Source organism: Olea europaea, chromosome 14 (genome assembly GCF_002742605.1).
Source record: "Olea europaea var. sylvestris chromosome 14, O_europaea_v1, whole genome shotgun sequence".
NCBI classification, from domain to species: domain Eukaryota; kingdom Viridiplantae; phylum Streptophyta; class Magnoliopsida; order Lamiales; family Oleaceae; genus Olea; species Olea europaea.
Genome location: NC_036250.1, coordinates 16009795 through 16017479, shown reverse-complemented (window position 1 = coordinate 16017479; position 7685 = coordinate 16009795).

The following is a 7685-nucleotide window of genomic DNA, read 5'->3' as shown; positions in this document are numbered from 1 at the left end:
TGTAAAAAATAATATTTGTAGTGGTAATATAATCACCCTTTTAAATATTATAGATAGATAGATATGTGTTTCTTCTTAGCTGTTACAATTTCAACCTCGAAAGCAAACAAGCCAGGAAATGTGCACGATGTGTCACAAAAATCATAGTTACAAATGCATTGAATGTGCTTATTATAGCATACCAACAATTACAAGGAGCAATCACAGCACAAGTCCTATAAATCAATGTTTTCCATTTACGGATTATTTCCTTCACAGATTGTATTTACTGTGTAAAGCTTAAATTTTCACCTATAAATGTGGACACAAATCATTGTAAAACATATGAAGAAAAATATTATAGTTTTTACCTTCTTTCTTCATCTCCGTATCAAACTTATCATGGTATCAAACCGATTCTTTCGTTGTGATCTCTCCTAGACCTTTTTGACTTCCGCAAACATTAAAACAACAATCACCTCACTACCATGATGTCTGATTCCACCCCCTCAAAATTAATCAATGAACTCAAGTCTCCGTACCTTCTGACCCTTACCGACAATCCTAGTGCCGTATTAGTACCAGACCTTTTTATTGGAGAAAACTATGCCACTTGAAAATGCTCGATGCGTGTGGCACTTAATTCCAAAAATAAATTTGCATTTGTTGATGGTACTCTAAAGAAACCATCGGACGCCCGAAGTTGCTAGTCTCTAGAACCGATGCAGCGATATAGTTCTCTCATGGCTCTTGAAATCTATCGACAAAACCCTTTGACAAAGCTTAATTTACTGCACCCAGCCTTTTGATGTTTGGATTAACTTGGACAATCATTTCTCTCAAAGTAACCACCCTTGTCTTTGTCGCTTTCATCATGACGTGGTGAACCTCAAGTAAGGCACCACGTCCATCGCCACATATTGCAATACAATCAAAGGGCTATGGGATGAACTCACTGCCTTAACCGAACCCAATACCTACATTTGTGATGCCCGTAAAAAGGTCGAATGAACAATCAACATTGAACGATTGTTCCAATTTCTCATGGGCCTCAATGATTTCTTCTCCAATATCCGAAGCTAAATCCTAGCTATGGAGCCTCTTCCCACAATCTCCAAAACATATGCCACCATACCCCAAGAAGAAACCCAACGCCTCCTTACTACCCAATCCCAAAACCACCGCCATGGCCGTCGCATGTATACACCCTCCAATCACTCATGGATCTCGACCTCGCAGTGGAAAGAAATGCACCAAATATGGAAAGGACAGCCATTTAGTGTCCTCTTGCTTCGAGATTACTGGTTACCTAGTTCATTGAACACCAACAAGCCAAAGCATCCTTTGTCATTAGCTCCTATCCAAATTCGGCCACACGATTTGGGGGCCACCCACAGTAAACATGGTGTCTAATACATTAATTGTTTCAATGTCGAGTGTAATCCCTAGTCTGACTGACGAGTGCAATACCAACAATTGATGGAACTTTTGCAACCCAACACCAACACAGCCTTTACCTTCTCTGGTATACCCCACTCAACTCTCTCAATGCCCCAATCCCTTGGATAATTGATAGTGGGGCTTCAACCCATATTTCCTCTCTTTCTAATTTGCCCAAAGCCACACAAATTTGAGCCCATAATAAATCTCTTACATTACCTATAGGGTCTAATGCCCAAGTCACGCATATTGGTCACATTTATATTTCTCATCAACTATGTCTTTATAATTTTATTTTCGTCCTCTATTTTCATTACAACTTAATTTCCATTAGTGAACTCACTAAATCGTCTAATTGTATTATCATATTTTCTCTGTCTATTTGTTTATTTCAAGACCAATACCCAAGGAAGCTGATTTGGATGGTGAAAAATGTGGAGACCTCTACCATTTTCAACCATTAAATCAAGCTGCGCTTCATATCATAGCAAACCCTATATCCATACCAGACCTATGGCATTTTCGTTTAGGTCATCTTTCGAATTCTTGCATTCCGAAAATTCTATGTGATTTGAATAAAATTAGAAATTGTGACAGTTGTATTCGAGGCAAACATACACGCCTTCCCTTTAAATTGGTCGAAAATAAAAGCTCTTTTATCTTTAGCTGAATTTATTGTGGCATTTGGGCAGATATTCCACACCCTCTATAATAATGCACACTACTTTCTTACAATTATTTTCGTTTAGGTCATCTTTCGAATTCTTGCATTCCGAAAATTCTATGTGATTTGAATAAAATTAGAAATTGTGACAGTTGTATTCGAGGCAAACATACACGCCTTCCCTTTAAATTGATCGAAAATAAAAGCTCTTTTATCTTTAGCTGAATTTATTGTGGCATTTGGGCAGATATTCCACACCCTCTATAATAATGCACACTACTTTCTTACAATTATCGACGATTTTTCATGTGTTACTTAGGTCTACTTCATGCGTTTTAATCTGAAGCATTTACTTTTTTTACCACATTCATTAGCATGATCCACACACAGTTCAATTGTCCCATCAAACATGTTCGATCCGATAATGGTCAAGAATTTCTTTTTCATCGTATGCAACAATTCTTCCTCTACCATGGCGTCATTTAGGAACGTACTTGTGTTGAAACACCCTTGCAAAATGGTATAGCTAAACGAAAGCATTGTACTTGTTAAATGTGGCTCAATGTCTTCACTTTTATACATATTTACCTATTTTCTTTTGGGACGAATGCATATTTAATGCTACTTATTTAATTAACCGCATACCAACCCCCTTTCTTAATGAAAAAAAAAACTGTTTATGACCTTTTCAACAAGCCTTCTACCGATAATCATCTTCGTATCTTTGGATGTCTTTGCCATGCACACACTTTAAGTGTTCAACGAGACAAGTTCTCTCCTTGTAGCACACCATGCGTATTCCTAGGCTACTCTCAAACTTCACATACCTATCGTGTTTATGACTTGCAAACCAAGAAGATATTCCTATCTCGTGATGTCCGCTTTGTAGAATCTATCTTTCTATTTACTACTACCATGCAACCTTCGGATGTCTTGTTATAATATATATACCATACCAGACACCACACAGTCTCACGATATAAATCATACTACCTTACCTTCAACCCATGATACACATGACACCCATGCTATACCTCCCCAAGCACCATCCCCACCAAAAACTGAACCAAGTATACCAACACCATCAAATGATGATGAACCTACCAGTTCATCAGAACCCATCATTGTTACATCCCCATCACCTAGACCTTGACACACAATCACTCACCCCACATATCTTCAGGATTACATTTGCTCAGATCTACCTCCAGAGTGACCACGTTCATCATCTCATTCCCAATCTTTCTCAGGTACAGTTCACTCTTTACCTAATTTTCTTTCTTATCATTTCTTTAGTCCAAAACATTATGCTTTCCTCTCTTCTATCTCCAAAAATGTTCAGAACCCTATCCTTTACTCTTAAGAAATCTTGTAGCCTAATTGGCAACGGGCTATGACTTCTAAGATTTAAGCCCTTAAAGCTTAAAGCCAATCACATATGAACCCTTGTGCATCTCTCTCCTGATAAGAAAGTTATTGGTTGTAAATGGGTTTATAAAATAAAATTTCGTGCAAGTGGTTCCATCGAACATTATAAAGCTCGTTTAGTTGCCATGGGTTTCACTCAGGTAAAAGGTCTGGATTACAATGACACCTTTGCTCATGTGGCTAAACTTGTTATTGTTTGTTGTCTTCTTGCTATGGCTACAACCAAACATTAGATTATTCACCAATTAGATGTTCATAATGCTTTCCTCCATGGTGATCTTGATAAGAAAGTATACATGAGGCCACCACTAGGATATTGTCGTAAGGGGGAGACACAAGTATGCCGTCTCTGCAAATCATTATATGGCCTCAAACAAGCCTCACATCATCGGTATTTGAAATTATCTCATGTTCTCATCCTTATAGGTTTTAGTCACTCTGTAGCTGATCACAGTCTTTTTACTAAGATCGAGGGTAGAACATTTACTGCCATTCTTGTCTATGTTGATGATATTATTATTGCTAGTAATGACATCGTTGTAGTTAATTCTATCAAACGACATCTTGCATAGACCTTCAAAATCAAAGATCTTGGTGATCTCAAATATGTCCTAGGGATTGAAGTTGCTCGATCTCCTAAAGGCATCTTTATCAATCAGAGGAAATATACTTTGGACATTCTTTCTGATTCTGGTCAACTTGGCTCTCGCGCGTCTTATTTTCCCATGGAACAATATTGCAAACTTAATGACCAGGATGGTGATCTTCTCGATGATCCTAACTTATATGGACGATTGGTTGGTCATTTGATCTACTTAACCATCTCTCGCTCGGATATAACCTTTGCTATCAACATTTTAAGTCAGTTCATACGCACTCCTCGCAAGCCTCATCTTCATGTTACTCACCGTTTGCCCCACTATTTGAGAACTACTCTAGGTTATGGTCTATTTTTCTCATCCAACTGTAGTTCTCGGATATCTGTCTTCTGTGACTATGATTGGGTGAGTTATCAACTCACATGACATTCCATAGCTAGCTTCATTACCAAATTGGGTGATAGCCCTATCTCTTGGAGCACTAAGAGACAAACTACTGTCTTTCGCTCTTCTGCTGAAGCTGAATATTGTGCGATGGCCACTACAACTTGTGAACTTGTCTGGCTTCGTCTCTAATTATAAAAACTCACTGTGTCCCATCCACAACCTATTTTGCTTCACTGTGACTATCAAGATGCCATCCACATTGCTCACAATCCGATTTTCCATGAACAAATCAAACACATTGAATTAGATTGCCATCTTGTTCATGAGAAAATCAAATCCGATCTTCTTACTACCTCCTATGTTTCAAGCTCTCAACAAGAATCTGATATTTTCACTAAACAATTGGGAAGAGAAATATTTGTCTTCTTTCAATCAAAGTTAGGCATTATGGATCTTCATGCTCCAACTTGTGGGAGAGTGTTATAGCATACCAACAATTACAAGGAGCAATTATAGTACACGTCCCCAAAAATCAATGTTTTCCATTTACAGATTATTTTCTTCGCGGATTATATTTACCACGTAAATCTTAAATTTTCACCTATAAATGTGGACACAAATTGTTGTAAAACATATAAAGAAAAATATTATAATTTTTACCTTCTTTCTTTATCTGTGTATCAAACTTATCAATAATTAATTGAAAATTTACTAATTTATCTATTTATTGGAAGTCAAACTGTTCACTTTTGTATCCACTTTCAAATTTGAAGAAAATAAAATCTTCTCAGTGTCTTCCAATTGAGAACTATATTTAGCCTCTGTTCGATTCTCATTTTTGGGATAAAATGCATTATGGGATAGTAATTTTTTTTTTTTTTGGGAGAATGTGTAGTTAAAAAGTAAGGAAAAATTTTTGAAATACGTGTATAATTATTTTATAGAAGAATGTGTGGTTGAAAATGAGTTTTGGTATAATGCATTTTTGAAATAAATTAGTGGTTGAAAAATTGTGATATGTTAAGGATAGAAACTTCAAGTTGAATATAATTTTGTAATATTTGTAAGATTTTTGTTGTCCAATAATATTTCTCTTATTTCCACACGTCTATGTGCTAGATTAATAGATAGATTATTGATGTCGTTGATGGAGAAGCTTGGAGTACGAAAATGGTAGGAGATTGCTTGGAAACATGATATAATCTTTTAATATTCAATATAAAGATCCTTCTCTATGCATATAATTTTTATGCGCATTTCATTACCACGTGCAAAAATAGTGCTAAATTTTTTTTATAATTTTTCAGATCCTATTGGAACTATTGTATGATATAATTTTTTGTAGGGTTAATTTCACAAACGGTCACTGAACTTACAGAAAAATTACAAAACGGTCACTGAAGTTTAAAACTTTCATTAAGGGTCACTTAAGTATTGGGACGCTTTTAAAAATGGTCACTGAAGTTTAAAAATTTTTGAGCTACTTTTGCAGCAATTTTTCAACCACTTCCGACCACCGATACCACCGGATTTTGATACCGTTGGAAAGCCTACAATGTTCTCTTCAATTACAACAAAAAATCTCCCCCAAATTCCAAAGAATTTGGCTGGAATAAACCTACAAAGTTGGCTACCCGAAACGGCAAAAATCTGCCCAAATTTTCAGATTTTTGTTGGACTTTTGCGGCGATTTTTTGACAACTTCCGACCACCAAAATAGCCAAATTTTGATACTGTTGGAAAGCCCACAATGTCCTCTTTAATTATCATTCAAAATCTCCCAAAACTCCAAAGGATTCGGCCGGAATAAACTCACAAAGTTAGCATCCCATATTTTCACCTTTTTGGGACGCCAACTTTGCGGGTTTATTCCGGCCAAATCCTATGGAGTTTGGGGGAGATTTTGGATGGTAATTGAGTAGGACATTGTGGGCTTTCCAACGGTATCAAAATCCGACGGTCTTGGTGGTCGAAAGTCGCTGGAAAATTGCCGTAAAAGTCGCCCAAAAATCTGAAAATCTAGGCAGATTTTCAGATTTTTTGGGCCAACTTTTGCGGTGATTTTTTGGTCAAATTCTTTGGTATTACGAAGAGATTTTCAGTGGTAATTGAAGAGGACGTTGTGATCTTTCCAACGGTATCAAAATTCGATGGTATCGGTGGTTGGAAGTAGCCGAAAAATTGTCGCAAATGTAACCAAAAAAACTAAAAAAGTGTTTTCGTTTCAGAAACTTTTTAAACTTCGGTGACCGTTTTTGAAAGCGTCCCAATACTTAAGTGGCCGTTACTGAAAGTTTTAAACTTCTGTGACCGTTTTGTAATTTTTCTGTAAGTTCAGTGACCGTTTGTGAAATTAACCCATTTTTTGTATAATTTATGCTATTTTATTTGCAGATTATTCGATAAATTTTTATTTGTTTATTTTTAAAAAAATAATTAAATACCATCGATGAATTTCCAAAACTTTGAAGACTTTCCAAATGTCTTCTTACCAAAGTATTTTCGACAAAACTTTCTCATAAAATTAAATAACTTTCATTTATTTATTTTAAAAAAATAATTAAATACCATCAATGAATATCCAAAACATAGAAGACTATCCAAATGTCTTCTTGGTTACCTACATACTTTCAACAAAATTTTCTCACATAATTAAATAAATATCTTTCCAACACTTCACCTACCAATGAGAGCTATGTGCAGACAACCAAGAACAAATATACAAGCAATGTAGAGTCAAATTTATCAACGAGTTTCAAGTTAACTATTCATTTGGTAATTACAAAGAGATTACTTACAGCTCTTATTTTGTGCAGTGATATTACTTAACTTCATTCCACATGCACATGGATTGAACCAAGTATGAAATTTAAAAATTTATATATAATGTATTTAGTCTTCATTTTGCTCAACTCGTAATATCATACAATTGACCATTTTGTACCAGAATTTCAGTATATTCTCGAAAAGATCCAATCATTACACTCGATTGGATTCAAGCACTTGAGATCGAACTAGGTCCTCGTCCAGGCATCTCGATTGTATGACTATGAAAGTTTTTTATTTGGTTTGATTCTCTTGGCTCTGGAATACAGAAAAACTCCAGCAAGTGCAATAGCAGTTCCTGAGATCAGGCAGAATTACCAAGGCTAAATTAAAACTGGAGAAACAGACTCCAAAGATAAGAA